Raw genomic sequence first — 22,705 nt, 5'->3', positions numbered from 1 at the left:
ACACCGGAAATGACACAACTCGCTTACCGCAATATGTCAGCACGTACACCTGTAAAACTGACCTTCCAGAGTCCTTTAAAACGTTAAAAATTAGGTTAAAATCCGCTTTGGTGCGCTCAGACTCTCTCCGAGAAGCATTCTTACAGCCAACATGAACAACCAGATGTTTGACAGAGGTGGGGAGTGAGGGCAGTATGTCCAGGACTTTGTCACAGATATCAAGGACTGTGGCACCGGGAAAGCAGCGTGTGATGCCGTTAAAGAAGCAGATATGCCTGGTTATGGAGTCGCCGATGATTAATGTAGTGGGGGGGAAGAGGAGGTGATGTGTGTGGGCCAGCTGGAGAGGTCAGCTTCCTCCCTCTGTACTGAAGACGATGGTGCATGCTGGGAAGACTGCACAAGCAGCCAGGGACGAGGAGCCCCAGCTCCAGGGAGACCCCGAGAGTGTCTGATCTCCTGCAGTATCCTGCAGCGTTTTTCCCTCGTTGAGGTGGATCGAGCTCCCCGGTCAGTGCTGGCCGCAGGTGGTGGATCTGCAGCAGTGACGGCAGGAGTGGAAATGTCTGTAGTCTTAAATGTGGAGATGGTGTCTGCCTCCCGGACCAAAACAGGAAGATGATTCCACAGAAGAGGAGCCTGATAGCTGAAGACTCTGGCTCCGGTTCTACTTTTGGAGACTCTAGGAACCACGAGTAACCCTGCATTCTCAAAGTGCTGTGTTCTGGTGGGATAATAGGGCACTATGAGCTCTCTAAGATGTGAAGGAGCCTGACCATTTAGAGCTTTGTAAGTTAGGAGAAGGACTTTAAATTCAATTCTGGATTTTACCATGAGCCAGTGCAAAAAAACTAAAACAGGAGAAATGTGATCTTGTTTCTTAGTTCCTGTCGGTACACGTGCCGCTGCATTCTGAATTAGCTGGAGACTTATTCAAAGACTTATTAGAGCAACCTGATAATAGGGAGTTACGGTAATCCAGCCTAGAGGTAAAAAAAGCGTGGACCAATTTTTCTGCATCTTTTTGGGATAGGATAGGCCTAATTTTTGCAATATTACGCAGATGAAAAAACACAGTCCATGAGATTTGTTTTAAATGTTAAAAGACAAATCTTGATCAGATATTACTGTGAGGTTTCTTACAGTAGTATTAGAGGCCAGAGCAATGCCATCCAGAAAAACTATATCATCAGATAAAGTGTTTCTGAGTTGTTTGGGGCCGACAGTTTTGTCTGAATTTAAGATAAGGAAATTTGAGCTCATCCAGGTTTTTATGTCTTTACAGCATTTTTGAAGTTTAGTTAATTGATCCGTTTCTTCTGGCTTTATCGGTAAATACATTTGTGTATCATCTGCATAACAATGGAAATTTACATTGTGATTTCTAATGATGTTACCTAAGGGAAGCATATATAAAGTGAATAGAATTGGTCTGAGCACAGAAACTTGTGGAACTCCAAAACAAACTTTAGCATGTAAAGATGATTCATTGTGAACCTGAATGAACTGAAATCAATCGGATAAATAAGATTTAAACCAGCTTAGTGCAGAACCTTTAAGGCCAATTAAATGTTCCAGTCTCTGTTGCAGAATTTGATGGTCAATTGCGTCAAATCTAAGCTCTACTAAAACAAGTATAGAGACAAGTTCTTTGTCGGAGGCAGTCAGAAGATCATTTGTAATTTTAACTAGTGCTGTCTCAGTGCTATGATGCACTCTAAATCCTGACTGAAATTTCTCAAATAATTATTATCATGGAGAAAGTCACACAGCTGGTCTGCAACTACTTTTTCAAGGGTTTTTGAAAGACAGGGAAGAGTAGATGTTGGTCTATAGTTGGCTATCACCTCTGGATCCAGGGTGGGCTTTTTTAGAAGTGGATTAATTACAGCTACCTTAACAGACTGTGGTACATAGCCTGTTAATAGAGACATATTGATGTCTAATGTGTAAGTGTTAACTAAAGGTAAGACTTCCTTAAGTAGCCTATTGGGATGGGGTCTGAGAGACACGTTGATGACTTGGATGAAGAAATCATTGAGGTCAGTCGTTGAAGAGTAATCTGGGAGAAGCAATCTAAATATATATCAGGTCTTACAGCTGTGTTTGACTGCAGATAGGTACTGTCTGAGGACAAGACAATTTTGTCATTAAAAAAGCTCATAAAATCATTACTGCTAAGGGCTAAAGGAATACAAGGCTCAATAGAGCTGTGACTTATATGTGTGCACCATGTCCTAGGGGAGGAACGTTCTGGATTAAATTGGTAAATGGTTAGAATGTGAATTGCCTAGTTCGCCAAAACTATGTTTCCTTAGTGACAAAACTGCAGTGGCAAATTTAAATACATTTTTATTGGAATATTGAAAACTGGCCTCATAACCTGTGCTTGGATAATTCTAAGGTGTGGAAGGACAATAATTGCTAGATTTCCTGGCTGTTTGTTTGTTTTTGTTTTTGATTGTTTTATTATTTTATTTATGATTTTTATGTTAAAAGCAATTACAATCTTAATTACGAAAAAGAAACGGAAAATTAATAGTATGGGGAGGAATAACAAGGTATAAGTAGTGAGGCATGGTCCTGCTCCTAGACTTACGCAACTAGTAAACTTAAGTTTACTAGCAAACACTGTACCATGACCAAGCGATTAGTAAAGCTTTAATGAGATGGCAAGTATGTAATGTTGAGGAATACATTGATTTACTTCTTGGGAGTGAGAAGAAGAAAGAATCAGAAGTATAAAGTTGCGTTAGAAAAACTGGGAAAAAGTGGAGGGTCGTTGGTGCATTGGGGCAAATTCAGAGCACTGCAGGAAGCCAAAAAATATGCAGGACCATGGATGGCAAGCATTTGCCACAAAAGCAGAAACCTTTTTGCAAATGTTGGTTAATGTAAGAATGTATGTATTCATTTGCAACTGCCAGTGGCTAGATTAATGGAAAGCTGGTTCCAAAAAAAAGTAGTTATGGGTAGAAAATGAAATTTTATTGTTTTATTGGTACAATGGGTGGTGAAACCGCTAATGAACGTGATGTCTAGAGAGGAAAAGGGGAGCTGAAACTGGCTAGTAAGATCGTCTGAGGGTGTGCTTTGGAAGAGATCATGACGGATAGCTTTCTGCGAAGCTGATGGAAGGTTTTCTGGCTGTGAAATGATTTGACAGCTGTAATGATATAATGAAGTCTTCCAATGCAGAGCTGACAAGAATGATGAAATGACCTGAGAAAGGACAAACACATAGGGTTATTGTTTGTTAGTTTGTTTTAATTTGTGTGGTTTGCCGACGATACCATCATAGTTGGCCTGATATCAAACAACAACGAGGCAGCCTACAGAGAAGAGGTTCAGCACTTGATAAACTGGTGTTCTCAAAATAATCTGGACTTAAACATCACTAAAACCAAGGAAATCATAGTGGACTTCAGAAGATCTAGACGCACTGAGCACTCTGCCCTTTCCGTTCACGGGGAGGAGGATAAGAGGGTAGAGAGCTTCAAATTCCTTGGTGTTCACATCTCAGCCGACCTCACCTGGATCACACCACTTTCCTCACACCAGGTGAGGAAAGCCCAACAAAGACTGTACTTCCTCAGTAAGTTAAAACACGCTCACCTCCCTCATCACCTGCTCACCAACTTCTACCGGGCAGCCACAGAGAGCATCCTGACCTACTGCTGCACTGTGTGGTTCTCCAGCTGCACAGAGGAGAACAAGAAGGATCTCCAGCGGGTGGTGAGGGCGGCTGAGCATGTTACTGGATCACCATTGCCGTCACTTACAGACATTTACACTGGCCGACTGGAAAAGAAAGCCAGTGGTATTTCCAAAGATCATTCACACCCTGGACATTCTCTGTTTCTCCTCTGCCCTCTAGGAGAAGATACAGGACAATAAAAACCAAAACAAATAGACTGAGAAACAGCTTCTACCCACGAGCTGTTACTGCCATCACCCCTGATATCCAATGACGTGCACTGAACTGAGAATTGCACTGAACTGAATTGCACTGAACTGTCTGCATGAGTTGCACTTTTACAGTTTTTCTTGATTGCTTTGACCTGCTTAAAGAAACTGGGATCCACTTGGTTTTCATCATCACTGTCTCAGTAGAGCACAAAACACCTCTTGCAAATGTGTTAACCCTTTCTCATTGGATTGACACATTTTTCCCACCCTTTTGCAGAACGGTTAACACGGATGTCATTCAAGCAGTCTAAACTCCATTGTTTTAGCTATGGTAACCAAACAGAAACCATCTGTTCCTAACTATTAGAAACTACCTACATCAGTATGAAATCACTGAAGCACCTGTTTGACACTCCTTCACACAAATCTTCAATTAGCAATCAGTCTGCAGGCCTTAAAAGGTGCAGTGTCTGTGTTGTTCTTTGCCAACGTGGATGGAAGAGGTCTAAGGCAGATGAGAGTAAGAGTAAGAGGGGGGGGGTCCGAGAAGAGGAGTCCGAGTGCAAGGTGGAGGTATAGTTGGAAGGGCTCAGGTTTCTGATGAAATTCGGGCAACTGTTATTGATCACGTTATCAGTCATGGCCTTTCACTTAGAGAGGCTGGACAAAGAGTCCAACCTGTTCTAAACAGAAACACTGTCGCATCCATTGTCAGAATTTTTCGACAGGAAAACAGATAATGTTGCTGTACTATATATACAGAAATATCTTCAGTGATATACTTTATGTAATTGTTTCCTCATTCCCATTACATGTATTCTTTATAGAATCTGTAGAAACAAAAGTTTGAAGGTCTGGAGCTGGGCCAGAAAGCTCGCGACCTCGTTCCTTTCTTCTCAAACGGACTTTCGTTGTTTTCTATTACATATCAAAAACTCAAATACTCAGAGGTAAAAAAAAATCACTGAAGACATGTAGAATCAGATGCAACTGAGTTTAATGTGCTCCCAGGCAACAAACACATCACAACTCAATGAGTCAAGCTCCGGAGCAGGACTGGAATTTCTTTGTTTGTGCACTGGCTTTTATTGTGAAGATTTCTGCTGAGTCATCTTTTTATTAATCCTTCCCACTTGGCGCTGATCGTAACAGTGTCACATTTCTGCTGAGTTTACACTTTTTCTTTAATCCTTCCCCCTTGGAGCTGAAACATAACGGTGTCACATTTCTCCTGTCTCCCCCTGATGGCCGCCTCTTTATTTGCACTCGTACATAATAGTATCCCCTCTCTCCTTTTCTCCCTTGGAGCCAATTCTATACTTCTCTACCACAATGCTTAAGTGCTCAATGAGTGTATGTGTGTCATAAGAATACATGAAATAATAACCCAGTGTGTGATTTGTCAGTTGCAGAGAGTACATTGCTTCAACACGTATCTTTTAAAAGTCAACTTAAAGGTACAGTATAAACACTTCAGTAAATCAGTACATTACACTACATTCCCCCCTTTGGGGCTAACAAGTCCCACTAAATAGTGAGGGAGGAAAATATATATTCTCCCCTTTGGGACCAGAAGGCCTCATACTACAATCTTCATGAATCAGCAAGCTTAACAGAGGGAAAAAATATATATTCCCTCCTCTGGGACTGCAAAGTCCCACTCTACCCAAGCGATTAGCCAAACATCAAACACACTACATTCTACTGATTACAGCTTGGTATAGGCACAACAAGGGTAAGGCACTCAATGTGTAATATCTGTCTGTTACAGTGTTTAAACTAAAATCTAGAAAGGTGAATATCACTCTGTTACAGTGTTTAATCTAAAACCTACAAAGGTGATTGATAAGTAGTGCAACACACAAGATAAGTCACAGTGGGATACATCATCACTCCAGTGTATACATAATTATAAAACGATTACAGTGAATGGAACACCCTAATAATCCTGCAACTGTTCATATAGCACAGTCACTGGTTAATAGAGTCAGTGGAAACATAGGCTGACGTCCCGGCCATACGCAGTCGGCAGTAAGCTGCAACTTGATCCTTCAGTAACGAGATCTCAAGCTCCAACTCTTGATAGGTTGCCAGCTGCTTTCGCAGGTTTTGGTTGTCTCTGTCAGGATGCGAACTTGAGCATGCAGGTTGATCTCTCCTGTTGATCCCGTTCCTGCTGCTCCTTCAGACCCCAGCAATATTCCACCATCCTGCGTTTGTAGGTGTAATGGCGCAGCTTGCGCAGGCTATGTCGCAGGCTATGTCGCAGCTCTACGTAGAGGGAAGCTGCACACTAGGCGACGGTAGAATTTTGCAGGAACATCATAGAGTTGGGTGTGTAGGTCATCCACGAGCTGTTTGTATCTCTCAGTGGTAGGCGTCTCGTTTTGCAGCTCGTGGAGATGTCCTTCCACTGCCTCAGGCCACACGTTATATTGGGATTGCAGCAGGACTCTGGTGGCTCGGGACAATGGTCTTTGTGGCACAGGTGTGCGTTGTCAGCGGGGTTGAAGGGGTTGATGGGAGTCCAGTTCGGGATGTTCGTCAATGGCGGCTGCATAAGCGGTGGCACGTAGGTTCCTGGCGAGGTCATCGGCGCGTACTGGTACCAATGGGCTTCAATGGGGGCTCCTCCTTGGGGCACATACGGGAATGGGGGTTGGTTGGTCAGCCTGGGAGATGGGTTGGGGTGGTCTGGGCACTCTGGCATGGCTGGGCGCTCTTGGTAGGCCAACCCTGGATTCTTCTGCTTTGGATACGGGGATCTCCAACTGCTGGCCATGCTCTGCACCTATCTATGTGTTGTAAAGGACACCGTTTAGTTCAATTCACTTCCCTCTTTTCCTCCTTTTCCTCCTAATTGCCTTGTGGTATAAATAACCTATATATGTTAATCAGTCGATTGTTAGTATGGGTTTGGTAACAGCAAGGTTTTACCTGAATCTATTGCCAATTATTTGGTTATTTCTTACCCTGAATTGGCTCTCCCTCTATACAACCTCGTATTCCCCTTCCAGGTTCATATAAGTTTATATTGTCAGCCATATTCTCACATACGTCCGTATTGTCAATCATGGTCTCATATAAATCGTTGTTCAATCTTTTGGGTGCATAGGGTCTTACCCACTGTTCATCTAGTTCCCACAATTCGCCTTTCTCGGGGAGCTTTTCCTGCTGTTGTATCAGCATAACAAATTGTCCTGTGGCCGTTCCCATGGCCCTTCTTATCAGGATCTGTATTAAGGGAAGGACGCAACAGATTATCAAGAGAATAGTCAATAAAACAAGTCCAAATATTACTCCTATAGTCCGTAAGATTTTTCCAACAGACAACTTTTCTGACCAGTCAAGAATTGATGAGGTTTAAGTGTTCCAATTGGAGTGTTGTACTTGTTGGTCTCTTAGTCTACGTATTAAGAATCATGTGAAGTAGAAAACATCTACTCAGGAAGCTTAGGCAGGCTTCTGCATCTGCAATGGGGCTCCAGTCAAAGAGTGACACGGGACAGGGACATCAGTGGTCTTTGTCCTTTAATTAGCACAGTGATCCTGAACAGTCATATAGTCTCAGGAATAATAATGAGGACAGTACACCAAATGTATAAGTATACAGAAGGTAGTGAAAACTACCTTATAGCAACATTATAATATCAACTTAAAGCTACTAGCCTCTACAACTAGCGTAACAGCATATAAACAATAGCACACAATTAGTAACTTGCATATAAAGCATTGAAAACACCAGACTAGCCCTTTTAACATCAACATAGAGGCATTAACACCCACACATGCTAGTATAATAGGCTACAAGGCTACACTATTAACATTTCACATATACGGTAGCATGAACATACTAAGATTAGCGGTTTAGCATTAGGTGCTACAGCTTTAACCTTAGCACAAACCATTAGCATGAAAATATTCATGCCATATAACTGGCAAATAAATGCTCAACAGCTCAACTTAAGTCATCATAAACATCCCAGAAGTTTACAAGTGTAGCAGAAACAACAGCAGTCTTAATGACAAAACATCATTAGCAACTTACTTTTCTCATGCACTCATATGCTGCTCAGATGCCGACTGTCCAGACCAGCGCGAAGCAACTACAGTGAGCACACATTAAGGACCCTTCAGGGATTCTCTTAGTGGTCCAACTCACTGCCTGACCCAAAAGACCAGACCGTTCCTTAGGAAACAGTGCCACCTACTGATGAAGATGGGGAATTCAGAACACTACGTATGTTTTCAAATTGCCATCTTCACCTGTATTCATGGGGATGGCTGTACAGCACTCTTCCCCTATTACATCACAGACACGTTGGTCTGGGGCTAACATTGTTTCAATGACAAGTCTGTTCTGCACAGTCATTAGGAATGTAGCATGCAACTGTTCACTCACACCTTCCAGTGCTGCTATAGACCTATTTACGAACCTCTGTTGATTGTACCATAAATAGTTCACCCGGCGGCTATTACGTGCTATGTATTGGGCGTTCATTATGGTCCCTACAAATGGCATAGCACCTAATCCTCTACCTCCCCCTATCCAGTCATCTCCTATGGCCTGATGTTCTACCGGGACCCCTTGTGGCACCTGGTCCCATGTGATGTATATTTTCTCCCCCGATCCCCCGATCGATCTACGTACCCTCTTTGGCCCGTCATCAGTCAAACTTATTATAGTGATTGGTCCTGTCAGCATGACTGGCACACAAATTCCAGTCCAATTGGCTGGCAACATTGCCTTTACCTGTCTATCTTTCTCGCACATCCAAAATATATCTGCTAGGGGATCCGTACCTTTACTAAGGTCATAAATCCAAATCCATGTGGCGTGGGTGAAATTGCGCCCCATGATGTATGAGGTCTTAGCTGTGCCGCTTACCACCTGGTGACACTGAATCTTAGCTTTCTCTACGGTTTGACACACTTTTGCGATCCAAGTCTGATTAGTTTGCTTATGGGTGGCACTTTCCCACTGGCACTGGATCAATTGTTCCGCCTCGAGCGTGTGGTACTTGAAATTCTTTTTTAATTTCCTCAGGAGCCCCTTTAAGGCTTATTGGGCAGATTTCACTATTATTGGCATAACTGGTTTTCTCTGCCGCCATCCACATAGTACACTGTGCAAAACAGGTGTCTCGTCGTTCACAATCCTCTATACCTGGGAGGGGCCTAACTCTGGGTAGGCCTAATTTTCTGTGGCAGGATATGCACGAGCTGTTGGTTACCTGTTTGGCAGAGTACTCTAACCACTGATAAAACATATTAGATCTCCATGTAGTAGTTCTAATTAGTTCGGTGTCTTGTACTGGCGTATTTCTGGTTCTTCTGCGGGGTTCTGGTTTTTGTTTGAGCCATCGCTGATCCAGTTCTATGGGTACTGTGTGCCCGGTGTCTACACTGGCACATCTTTCATCATCACACCAAACTCTTGCTGTCACCATCCCCTCTGCACTACATTGTGGTCCTATAGACTGGCCATGCAACCTAACATTTCCTGGACCTTCCACCAACACATCATCATAAGCATGTGACTTATAGTAGGTCAGCTGCACTATTTCTCCACTAGGCATCTGTCCCTGGTATACAGCCATGGATCCTAGTGTGAGTAAACAATGGTCAATCTGCCCCTGATCCTGATCGCTGCAGCTATTATCCCTGCCTGAAGTCCTCCTACTATACTAGTCTGGCCTCCTACATCTGAACTTCTCTGGCTATATGGCCTGCAGGTCTGCTGTTCCCTGTTTGTGCCTGCATCTCCTGTGTCTGCACCCCTTGTGTCTGTGTCTCCTGTGTCTGTGTCTGCACTCTCTTGGCTCTCTGCTGCGCCTGTTTCTGTGCTGCGGCCTTCTTCTTCTTCTTCTTCTGCAGCTTCCTCAATTTCCTCTGCTCTTGCTGCCCCTGCGCACTCATCATCATCCCTGCGGCTGTCAGGTGTCGACTTGTGAGACTCATCACTAGCCACTGTGGAGGAGGTGCTCCCCTCTGTGGTACTCTCTGGTGATACCCTCCCTGGCAGCGACCCACTGCTGTCACTCCGCCTGGCCACCTGGCCGCCAAGCGTGAGGATCGCCTTGTCCCTTGCTCCTGCGGGGAGGCATCGCCTGATGGTCTCTCTGGGATCTCAACTCGTCTGTCCTCTGTGGCCCCTTTCACCTGCTGGAAGATAGCCCTATGGATACGGGTTAGACTTCGTAAATAGTCAAACATTTCATTTTGCAGTTGCTCCAATGGGGGCCCTTCGTAGGGACCCCTCAAATATGGTATTGGCATGGGTCGACCCGTAAGCATTTCATGCGGTGTTAGATGCGAGATTCTGCTGGCTTGTGAGTGCACTGACAATAGTGCAAGCGGTAAAGCATCCACCCAGTTAAGCTTGTCCCCACTATCTACTACTATTTTAGCTGTTTTTGTTTTCAGAATCCCATTTGCTTTTTCTACTGCCCCCTGTGATTGAGAGTGGTAGACACAGACAAACTTTTGTTTGATGCCTAGTTGCTTCAATGTTTCTTGTATTACATTAGATACAAAGTGTTTTCCGTTATCTGATGATATGGTGTCCGGCATCCTAAATCTCGGGAAGACTTCTTGGCAGAGGAATTTTGCAACTGTTCTGTGATTTGATCGGGCTGTGGCTGTTGCTTCTACCCATCGGCTGTATCTGCATATGACTACCAAGACGTATTTCATTCCTCCTACTCTGGATTGTGCTCCCATGTCTATGTAGTCTAACATGAGGTGTCTGAAAGGACCATCTGGAGGTGGTATATGCACCAGTGGGGCTGTAAAAACTTTCCTAATGTTGTATCTCACGCAAGTTTCGCATTCGCTTAGTACTCTATCTACCGTGGTTGCCATGAATGGTGACCATCATGTTGCTTGCAATTTCCGTAGGATCTCCCCCCTTGCGCAATGGTCACTACCATGCGCCCAAATTATAGCATGTCGCAGCAACAGGGTTGGTAGTACAAAATTGCCATGACTATCTCGCCAGAGACCATTTGTTGGCCCCTGTGCTTGTGTTCTGATGGCGCCACACTTGATCCACAGTCGTTTTTCAGCCTCACTTACTCTGTTTTGCACGGCTACAAGAGAAGGCATGGTAGTGAGGGGTTCACAGTCTTGTATGGTTAATATGGGTGCTATTACTGCACCTATTGCTGCCTGTTTGGCTGCTACATCAGCTAGGTTATTACTTTTGGCTATCAAAGAATCAGTCTTTTGGGGGGCTGGACATTTGATTATGGCTAGAGTTTTGGGGAGGAGCATAGCCTCCAACAGGTCAACAATGGCCTCCCCATGTGTGACTGGGGTGCCGTCTGCCCTGCGAAACCCTCTCTGTTTCCAAATGTTTGCATGGATGTGGCACACTCCATATGCATATGCTGAATCTGTATATACGTTCACTGACTTTCCCTTTGCTTCTCTACATGCTGCTGTTAGAGCTTTTATCTCTGCTAGCTGGGCGGAGCAGGGCTGAGCAAGTTTACATGATTGTATAGTCACAAAATCCTGATCGTTGTTGAGCTGTACAATTCCATAGACTGCATGACTGTGGCATCCTGAAAACAGGAGCCATCAACAAACAATGTGAGGTCAGCTGAAATGGGCTGATTGTGCAAATCTTCTCGAGCGTGCATAAATTTGTCTGTCATGAAGACAGTCATGTGGTGTACCTTCTGTGGATACAACCATTTTAGTGGCCGGATTAATGATGGTACATCGTTGAATGTCGAGTTCAGGAGCGGACAGGATGACCTCATATCCTGTGTGTCTGGCCTGTGTCAAAACTAATCTGGGACTTGTCAGCAGGGCATGAAGCTGGTGAGAGGTGTACAAAGTTACAGGATGTCCCATTGTTAACAAAGATGCTTTTTGAAATGCAAAGACAGCTGCGGCTAGCCCCTGATAACAGGGAGGCAAACCAGCCTCTATGTTATCAAGCTTAGTGCTGTACTGTGCTAGTGGTTGTTTACCTGTAGGTGTGTCTTGCATCAGGACGGCACATTTCTCTGCTACGTAGAGATGAAAAGGCTTGGAGTAGTTAGGAGTGCCTAACGCTAGAGCAGACTGCATGTCTATTTTTAAGGCTTGGAACGCACCTTCTGCTTCCTCCGTCCAGGACAGTTGTGCTGTGTTGTTGGTCTGTCCTGCTGGTCTTACTAAAGCTCTGAATGGAGCAGTTTTTATAGCATAGTCACAAATCCATGGCCGACTGTATCCTGTCATGCCGAGAAAAAACAGCATTTGGCCCACCGTCTGCGGTTGAGGAGCCTTACTTACTGCCTCTATTTGAGATGGGGCAATGCACTTTTTATCCCCACTCAACTGTCTGCCCAAGTACTCTACAGACTGCTGGCAGAACTGCAATTTGTCTTTACTGACCTTGTGTCCCCCCTCTGCTAATGCTGTGAGCACTGCAATGGAATCTTTTTGACATTGTTTTTTTGAAGAGCTACAGACAAGCAAATCATTTGCATATTGTAATACAGTGCTTGGCACGTTCAAATTAGCTAGGTCATGTGTCAACACTCAGTTAAAGATCGACAGCGAAATCGAAGGTCCTTGAGGAATTCTGGAATAGACATATTGCTGACCTTCATAAGTGAATGCAAACAAATATTGAGAGTCTGGGTGTAGCGATACACTGAAAAAAGCAGAACACAAATCAATAACTGTGTACCACTGTATGTCGGGTGGTATGTTTGAAAGCAACATGTGTGATTCTGGCACATGTGGCGTCTCTGTTTCCACCACTGCATTAACTGCTAATCTGAGAAATTTGGTTTCTTGATTTGGAAAAATGGGCGTGTTGCAGGGACTTCTAGTTTTGACCAGAACTCCGGCTTTTACCAAGCCCTCAATTGTGGGTCGGATACCGTCAATGGCATGCTGCTGGAGAGGATTCTGCCTCTGGTATGGTAGGCTAGCATGTGGTTTTAGTGTGATGCGAACAGGTTGCGCTGATTTTATCAAGCCTACGTCTGTTTTGTGTGCTGTCCATAGCTGTGGTGAAATTTTACTCAGCAACTGTGCGTGTTCTTCTGTGACTGCCATCTGTGTGGGAGTAGTACCATCTACAAGTACCTTGTCTGCGACTGTTTCATCACCTGTCTTAGTTGAGATTCTGATGTATTGTTTGTCATCTGAAATGTGGATGTATTTGTTCTCGGTGGGTAACCACTCTCACACCTGCAGTGCACGTCTGACCATAGGACCCAGATGATGAGACTCATAATCTTCTGCTATCATCAGGGTAACATGTGGTGCAGAATTTGGCACCTGAAACCATCCTGCTAATTCTTCTGGGAGGCGGACGGCTGCCGCCACACCTTGAGGTCCTAAATACATGTCTTCACTAGTGATCAGGCATGGTTTTTTAGTGAGCACTGCGTCCCAGCATTCTTGATAATCTACATGAGTCTGGTCTGCATCATACATGAGCGTGCAATGCAGTGGCAGAGTGGGAGTATGTGCTGTGTCAAAATGTAACCTGACCCATGGTTCCCACTCAGTCCATGTCTGTTTAAGGTGAGACTCTTCTGGTGTCAGTTGGAGCCAGTAGACCAACGCCTGTGGTGTCTCTGTGGCGTTCATGGGCAGCTGTGGCATCGTGCTTTGTGGAGGTTCCTCTGGGAAATCTAAATATAGCCCATCTTGATTACACATGATCTTAGCTTTGAGAGGGCACAATATGTCTCTGCCTGGAAGGTTTACTGGCGTATGAGCTGAATAGAGTAGGGGTGCAAATATGACTTTTCCTGCGATGAGCATTGGAACGGGCTCTGTCAATGGTATGACTTGTGATTTCCCAGAGAAGCCTATGGTCTTGGATGACTTAGAGAGGGGGAGTTTAGAACCTTCTTTTCCAAGGCATGAATATGCAGCCCCTGTGTCCACCATAAAAGGATATGCTTGTTCGTGGATGACAACAGGTACAGTTGGTTCGTCGTGTGGCTGTAATGAAATGACTGGTGACATTACTTCCCCCTCAGGCTTCTCTGGGCAACCCTACCATGGGCACCCTGTCTCCTGTTCGGCCAGTTTTCTGCTGGACCTTCCATGGATTGACCGGACACTCCCTACGTCGGTGGCCGGGCCGGTTACAACCCCAGCATAGATTGTCAGGTGCAGCAGGATTCACTCCTGGATATCTTGTGTTCATTTCCTGGGGGCCTGATTGCTGATACGGAGCGGCTTGCTGATAGGTTTGCCGTTGCGGTGGCTGGGGTCCTGGAGGAAAGTTCGGTCCCCCTCTCCATCCTCCTCGGCCTGCTGGTCCTCCCCTTGGTCCGCCTCGACCCTGCCCCCTCGGGGGCCTCTGGAGTGGTAATGAGTGGCATTGGATTGTCAGTGTTCTGCGTGTGGGGAGCGTCTTCTTTCGTCTGCACTTGGCCTTCGTGGCCCTGAACAAGGTCACTGTGAACCTTCCCTCCACTTGGCCTTCCATTGTTGTTGAGGCTCTTGCCTCCCTTACTGAGTGCAGTGGGTATTGTCCCGTCTCTGATGGTGATGTGTCTTGTGGGTGTGGTGGTGATGCTGGTAGGGGTGGGGCTATGGGTATCACATCCGTCGGTGCCTGTGGGTCCTGTGGGTCCTTGCTGCGCTCTGCTTGCACCATTTGCTTCGGTGCCTGGGGGTCCTGTGGGTCCTTGCTGCGCTCTGCTTGCACCATTTGCTTCAGTGCCTGGGGGTCCTGTGGGTCCTTACAGCACTCTACTTGCACTATTTGCTTCCAACCCCCGCCTGTCTAAACCACCCTAATACCTCCCTTTCTTTAGCCCTTTTGTTCTTTTTCTTATAACTCGCCTTAGTGTCCTTTGCCTCAATGTGTCTTAGTTCTGACTCCACCTCGTCGGAACATGCCAGGTTGAAGGTTTCATCTTTAGGCCAACGATTTTTTCCCGATGTTCTTTTGTGCCATTTGGTCACACAGCGTTGGATTCGATTTCTCCGACCTGGGTGTTGTGTCATCACTATCTCTATGGGTGTCAGAACCCCTTTTTCCATCTTTCCTAGGTTGGCTCCCATGAAGCCTTGTTTAACTTTACTTGCTCTTGGAATTTGTGGTTGCTCGTCTGTTTCTTTTGTACGTATCAGGGCTAATAATTTCCCTACGGTGATCACAGTTTTGTATTTTTATTTTTTTTTTCTTTCAGAGGTTATATTCTAATTTATGTGACCCGTCTCCTAGGGGGACTTTGGTTAAACAGCCAAATTTTCCTGTCTCCCAAATCAACTTTTCTAGGCACAACAACAATCCGCAACCTTGGATTGGCTCGAAAGATTGCAGATTACAGAAACCACCTATGGTTTAATCTGAGATGCAGACAAAACAGGCTAATACCAACAAGCCTATGCCTACGTTCCACTATGAAAGGCTATAGAGTGGACAAGATCTTGGAAAAGGCACAAAACCAGCTATTAAATGAGAGAGTGAGACAGACCCATTTCACCACTGAAGGGCTGAAGGAGAAAGCGGACCACTTACTCCAAAAACTAACATCCCTCTTACCTGAGGCCGTCCTTGGAAAGATCACTGACTTCACAAATAAAGCACAACTATCTCAACACACCATGAGCAAAGAAAGACAAAAAAGGAAATTCCATAACCTACAAATACGAAGCAACACTAACAAGACAGAAATCCTTACTTGGAGGCAAAAAACTGACAATCCCACACAAGATGAAACGCATGACAGATGGGTAAAGAACTTGTCAGACAGGGAACTTACCCACCCAGAGAGAGGGGTCTTAGCCAAAGGACTGAACTTTGCCGTGACACCACAGCAATTACCTATAGTTGATCTGATCACAGCTACAGAATCAGCTATAAGGACAAACAACTTGACAGAAACCGAAGCCAAGCAGCTTAGGTTAAAAGTGTCAGCAGCTCTGTCCAGTGCTAAGCCCCCACCCTCCAATCTCACTACTGAGGAAAGGAAAGCCGTGACATCCCTGAGCAAGGATCCAAACATTACCATCCTTCCAGCAGATAAAGGGAGATGTACGGTAGTTCTCAATACATCTGACTATCACAACAAGGTCTCTACACTTCTCAGTGATACTAACACCTATGAATCGCTGAAACGAGACCCAACCAGTGGATACAAGAAAAAGACAATAGAATGCCTACAAAAACTACAGAAAGAGGGCACCATTGATCGCCTACAATATCACCATCTGCACCCCCAAGATGCCATCCTGTGCATATGTGGGCTCCCCAAGATTCACAAAGAAGGGGCCCCCCTCAGACCCATTGTCAGCAGCATTAACTCGGTCACGTATAACATTGCCAAACATTTAGCCAACATCCTGGCTCCCTTGGTGGGCAATACACCCCACCATATCCAGAACTCCATAGACTTTGTGAACAAAGTAAGAGGTTTAAAAATGGATCCAGATGATACCATGGTATCCTATGATGTGACTTCCCTGTTCACTTGCATTCCAACTATGGAGGCTTTGGAAACAGTCAGGCAACTGTTGATACATGACAACACCATCCACGACAGAACCAAGCTCAGCCCAGACCAGATATGCCAACTACTGGAGCTCTGCCTGAGCACTACCTATTTCAAATACAATGGCAATTTTTACAGACAGAAACATGGCTGTGCCATGGGCTCACCGGTATCTCCCATTATGGCTAACCTGTACATGGAGGATGTAGAATAAAGAGCATTGAACTCCTTTGAGGGAACAGCACTGAGCCACTGGTTCAGATATGTGGATGACACATGGGTTAAAATCAAAACTCAAGAGGTACAAGCTTTCACTGAACACATCAATTCAGTGGACAGAAACATCAAGTTCACAAGAGAAGATGTTAAGGAGAATAGTTTGCCCTTCTTGGATTGTGACGTGCACATTACAGAGGACAGAGGCCTCCACATTGGGGTATACAGGAAACCCACTCACACAGACCAGTACTTACTGTTCGATTCTCACCACCCACTGGAACACAAACTAGGTGTTTTCAGGACCCTACAACACAGAGCTGATAACATACCTATCAGCACTCAGGCCCAAGGGAAAGAGCATGAACATCTGAGGGAGGCTCTAAAAACTTGTGGTTACCCCAGTTGGACCTTTGTGAAATCAGCAGTTCATCAGTTCCAGAAAGAACAAGGTGGGTGAGGAAGAAAAGAACAAGCGCAATAACATTGTCATCCCCTATGTGTCTGGGGTATCTGAAAAACTCAGGAGGATTTTCAGCAAACACCACATCCCTGTGTATTTCAAACCCAGTAACACACTCAGACAAAGACTGGTACACCCAAAACACCGTACACCACACACTCAGAAGAGCAATCTAGTGTACGCTGTCCAATGCAGTGAGGAATGCCCAGACTTGTACATTGGTGAAACAAAACAACCACTAAACAAACGCATGGCCCAACATAGAAGGGCTAACTCGTCAGGGCAAGACTCAGCTGTCTATCTACACCTCAAGGAGAAAGTACACTCCTTCGAGGACAGCAATGTGCACATTTTGGACAGGGAAGACCGATGGTTTGAAAGAGGTGTAAAAGAAGCCATCTATGTGAAATTGGAAAAGCCATCTCTCAATAGAGGAGGAGGTCTGCGACACCACCTATCCCCCACCTATAATGCTGTTATGGTCTCCGGACCTTAGTACATTTATTTTCTGTGTTTAATGTGCTGTGCATGTCATTATGGGAATTATTCGGCCAGCACTTGTCAATCATTTATGTGTGTGTCTAATTGTCTGCTCTTCTGGAGGGAATCCCCGGCGGACCACGCCTCCAGCCCGCTCTCCTTGCTTGCTGGTCGGCCGGCCCCCTCGCTGTTGTCATCGGTTCCGTCCGAACCTTTAAAGCCTGCACGAAGTCAAGAGCAAGCGCGGCTGTGATTTAACCTGAGCAGTCCACCTCGCTCCATTTGTGTTTTCAGCTGTTATAATCTGTTCGCTGTTGTTGTTGTATTTGGGAATATATGGGCTTTAGAATTTAGCTTGGTAGCCTAGCCACATCTCCTTTGCACACACACGTAGATTGTTTGATGTATGGTACACTAGCTTTATGGGTGTCGGTTTGAGTGTTGTTTTGTTTGTGAGTCATAGAGCAGACAGACAGATTTGTTTAAGTTTTGTTATTCTGGGTGGCCTTCCACCACCGTTAGTTAAGTTAGTTGGGGTGTTTATTTTGTTGGTGACAGGTCAGAGTTTTGTTTTAATTGTTTTATGGTTTGCCGTCACCCGCCGCCCTTCCCTGAATTTGTTTAAATGTAATTTACCGCCGAGGCTCCCTTTGTGAAGCCCGATTTCCGGGTTGTGTTACAGAGCCTGCGAGCGTGTTTTTCTTTTCTGTTCCGCTTTTTTTATAAAGCGTAGTTTGTTTTGTTTATTTTGTGAATGAATAAACGGCAGCTTGCCTTATTCACTTCATTGTTTGGTTTTATGTTGCTTCCCTTATCCCTAGACACATACTGGGTGGTAACAAATGCTGTCCTTTCATCCCTGCCCAGGAGGCTTAACAACTTAACTTCTAAAAACAACGGTCGTTCACAAATGGCCTCATGTGACTCTAACGACTCCAGTGACAACCATTGCAGCAGGAGTTTCAACGACTGTCGTTGACACACCATTAGAGCACTAACGAACCAGTGACATCATTGGCCTTGTGAAGACCTCCCCAGAGGTTAAATACCTGGGTGCTTCCACACCAGTTTGTCAGACTAGTTCCAGCCTAGTCAGACAAGCATGAACTGATGAAGCCTCTTGGATAAGAGGTGAAACGTCTTCTAAGACAAAACCAAGTCCAGTTGCGTTCGATTCAGTTGCCTTGAGATACTTAGATTAAATTCCACTCCGTTCTCTAAATCTTGAAATACTACCTGGTTCGGAGGAAGTGAAGCTACGGGTCCATTTTTATAATTATCACACAAATATTGCAGCAGTGGATCTAATGAGCGGGGAGTCCACAAATCATTTAAAATCGTCTCCCACTGTATACCTGAAAATTCTTCCTTCACTTGTTTCAAATTAGTAATTTTAGTAATTATCCAAAGTTTTAGTCGAATCTCTTGGTTGTTTTGCCACTGCTCCTCACCCTCGTTGTCTATGTAGATTCTTTCTAACCCGAAATGTGTTCTTTATGCCTCTAGTATCTACTGAATCATCAGTCATGCAATATTCTTCAGCCCAAATTTCGTCACTACTGCTGTCACCCTCTTCCATCCAACTCTTAGCAGCCTGATCTCAACTTCTCTTTTTTTCTTTATTTTATTACTTATTTTATTTATTTATAAAGCTATATTTATCACTGATTTTGTTGATTTATAATTTATTACTTGCTAAATTAAGATAACAAATATTTCCTTTTTATATTCTCCCCTTAACAGCCAACCAGTTTGTATGGAGTTCACCCGAGCAACTGGTTCGATCAGTGAAACATATGGACTTTTGTTGGCACCGTTAGGTTTCCAGTCCCCAGACAATTTGTTGACACCGTTAGATTACCCTTGTCTGGTTTTGTTTCACTGAGACACTGTTAATAACTACCACATTTAACAACCCTTTAAAACAAATCACATAAAACAAACACACAGATACCAGATTATGATGAAAACATTCAGGCACCAAAATGTCAAAAGAATTTTCTTTGTAATGACCTTTAAACCAATAGAGATCAGAACCGAAGTATTATATTTTTGTTTTACAAAGCTTTGTTATTTCTTGTATAAGCCCACTTCTGTTGACTGTGTGCACCCTTTATCTACCTCTTACGCTCCCCGTCCTTGTCCAGTCGTTAGTCTATTATGTCCTCAGTCTTTTTATCTACACACGTATCTACCTCTTGCGCTCCCTGTCTTAGTACAGTCGTTAGTCTATTATGTCCTCAGTCTTTTATCTACCCACGTCTATTTATCTTACCTTATTCACAACAACTGCTATCTTCTCCTATAATGTTTACAGTTTTTACACTTTGATCGATCTTTACCGCAATCCCCTCAGGGCTCCTAGTGATATTTATCTCTTTTATCTCTTATCTTATCTCTTTGGCATTCTGTCCGTGCAGACCTGCTTCTCTAACACAACTATCCTGCGTTAGGCGTTGCAAGATAACAGCGGTACCCACAGATATGCTTTTATGTATTATCTTTAGCATTCCATTCGCGCAGACCTGCCTTCCGACACAACACCTGCCTCTACAAGCGTAAAGGTATGTTGGTGAGAAAACAGCGGTAACCACAGATATGCTTTTATGTATCTTGATCTCTATCTCTTTATCTATTTTTTCTCTTATTCTCTTTACGTGCTGTACTGTCTCCAACACACACACATTTTCTCTTTTTTTCTCTAGCTTTCATACACACACATTTTCTCTTTTTCTCTAGCTTTCACACACACACATTTTCTCTTTTTCTTACACACACACACACACACACACACACACACTCACTCCCCCACATTCACTCTGCCTGCTTATCTCTCTAGCTTCCACACACACATACACCAAGGTCACTCTTTGCTGCACTAGATTCAGTTGTCTCCAGCAATATATCAACTATGTTCCAATGTTGTGTTATTAGTTAGTAATTATTACATCACATTTTAGGTTCTTTAGGAGAGGAATGTGTCAAATACCTCTGACCTGGGCGGCTCCCAACACTGCACCTCAGACGCACCCGGTTTAGTCAGAAAAAGGCTCTGCTTACCTTATCTGGTGGCCACCTGTACGTCTGATGCGCAGCTCAGTGCCCCCAATCTTAGGATCCAACCTTCTCGCCCTCCTACACTGGCTCGCCAAAAAATGTAGAAACAAAAGTTTGAAGGTATGGAGCTGGGCCAAAAATCTCACGACCTCGTTCCTTTCTTCTCAAACAGACTTTTGTTGTTTTCTATTAGATATCAAAACTGAAATACTCAGAGGTAAAAACAAAATCACTGGAGACACATAGAATCAGATGCAACTGAGTTTAATGTGCTCCCAGGCAACAAACACATCACAACTCAATGAGTCAAGCTCCGGAGCAGGACTGGAATTTCTTTGTTTGCGCACTGGCTTTTATTGTGAAGATTTCTGCTGAGTCGTCTTTTTGTTAATCCTTCCCACTTGGCGCTGATTGTAACAGTGTCACATTTCTGCTGAGTTTCCACTTTTTCTTTAATCCTTCCCCCTTGGAGCTGAAACATAATGGTGTCACATTTCTCCTGTCTCCCCCTGATGGCCGCCTCTTTACTTGCACACGTACATAATAGTATCCCCTCTCTCCTTTTCTCCCTTGGAGCCACTTCCACTGTGTAATGTTTTTCTGGGCAGTCTAAGCCCGCCTCCTCCAGGGTCATATCAGGACAAGCTGGAATTCCCCTAACTTTCCACCAGTGTTTCTGAGCCCATCCTCATGCTATTTTTAGAAATGATTCACAGTGAGTCCTAGGTACTTCTTTACCACAATGCTTAAGTGTTCAATGAGTGTATGTGTGTCATAAGAATACATGAAATAATAACCCAGTGTGTGATTTGTCAATTGCACAGAGTACATTGCTTCAACACGTATCTTTTAAAAGTCAACTTAAAGGTACAGTATAAACACTTCAGTAAATCAGTACATTACACTACAAATCCAAAGGCTACCATTCTCTGGTGGTAGAGGGAGAATTTTTAGAGCTGAGCAGGAGGCAGCCGTTGTGAACATGGTTGTGGCAAACAATGCCATAAGGCTGCGTGAAATCAGGGCAGCAGTCATCGCAGACCAGGGCATGTTTAGGAACATCAACAACGTGAGTGTGACCACCACTGACCGCATCCTAAGAAGGAACATGGCCATGAAGCAGCTCTATACAGTTCCATTTCAAAGGAACTCTGACGTTGTGAAGGAGGCCAGATGCCAATATGTGGAGGTAAGGAAACATTACTACAGTATACTGTAATGCCTTGTCATATCATGCAGTTAGAGTCAACTGGAGTCACTTTTCATTGTCATTTTGCCTTTTTTTACTTAGAGAATAACGGAGCTTGAAGCTGAGGGGGCACATCATGTCTTCATTTATGTTGATGAAGCCGGCTTCAATCACTGTAAAGTTAGGAGACGTGGAAGGAACCTCATTGGGTACAGGGCCACTATCACAGTTCCAGGACAGAGGGGCGCCAACATAACCATGTGTGCTGCCATCTCCAATGATGGTGTCCTGTGCCATATCCCCACTATTGGCCCATACAACACCGAGTGCCTCATAACATTCCTGAATGCACTTCATGACAGGCTGATCCCACCTGAGGAGAGAGGGCTGCTGAGGCCTGGCATGCCACTCTTTGTCATTATCTGGGACAATGTAGCGTTACACCACTCTCGCCTTGTCAATGAGTGGTTTGCAGTACACCCTTGAATGATGATGCAGTTCCGTCCAGCATATTCCACATTTTTGAATCCCATAGAGGAGTTCTTCAGTGCTTGGAGGTGGAAGGTTTATGATCACCATCCCTATAAGTAGATGCCCTTGCTGAATGCAATGACTGCTGCTGCCCAAGAAATAGGTGCAAAGGAATGTCAAGGTTGGATAAGGCAATCAAGAAGATTTTTCCCTCAGTTTATTTTGGTTTACATGTATTTTGTGTAATATTTACAGTATTTTTAGTTTTCAGCCACAGTTAAGAAAAAGAATCAATGGAAATAAAATTTGCATCAAAGCATTTCTGATTCTGGATCCAATTCTTTGCAAGAAGGCAAATTTAACAACAAATGGCACTGGCATGAAAGCTATGTACAGTAATAGGCTACAATGACAAGCAATGGTGCACTGATTTGCACTGAGTGCTGTATT

General features: G+C 44.3%; 1 pseudogene; it reads left to right on the top strand.

The window, feature by feature from the left end:
* The first annotated feature begins 377 nt into the window (after positions 1-377).
* Positions 378-22,270, top strand: LOC144467290 (uncharacterized; annotated as a pseudogene).
* The last annotated feature ends 435 nt before the right edge of the window (positions 22,271-22,705 follow it).

This window comes from Epinephelus lanceolatus, chromosome 16 (genome assembly GCF_041903045.1).
Source record: "Epinephelus lanceolatus isolate andai-2023 chromosome 16, ASM4190304v1, whole genome shotgun sequence".
NCBI lineage: Eukaryota > Metazoa > Chordata > Actinopteri > Perciformes > Serranidae > Epinephelus > Epinephelus lanceolatus.
This window is presented reverse-complemented; position numbering and strand designations above follow the sequence as displayed.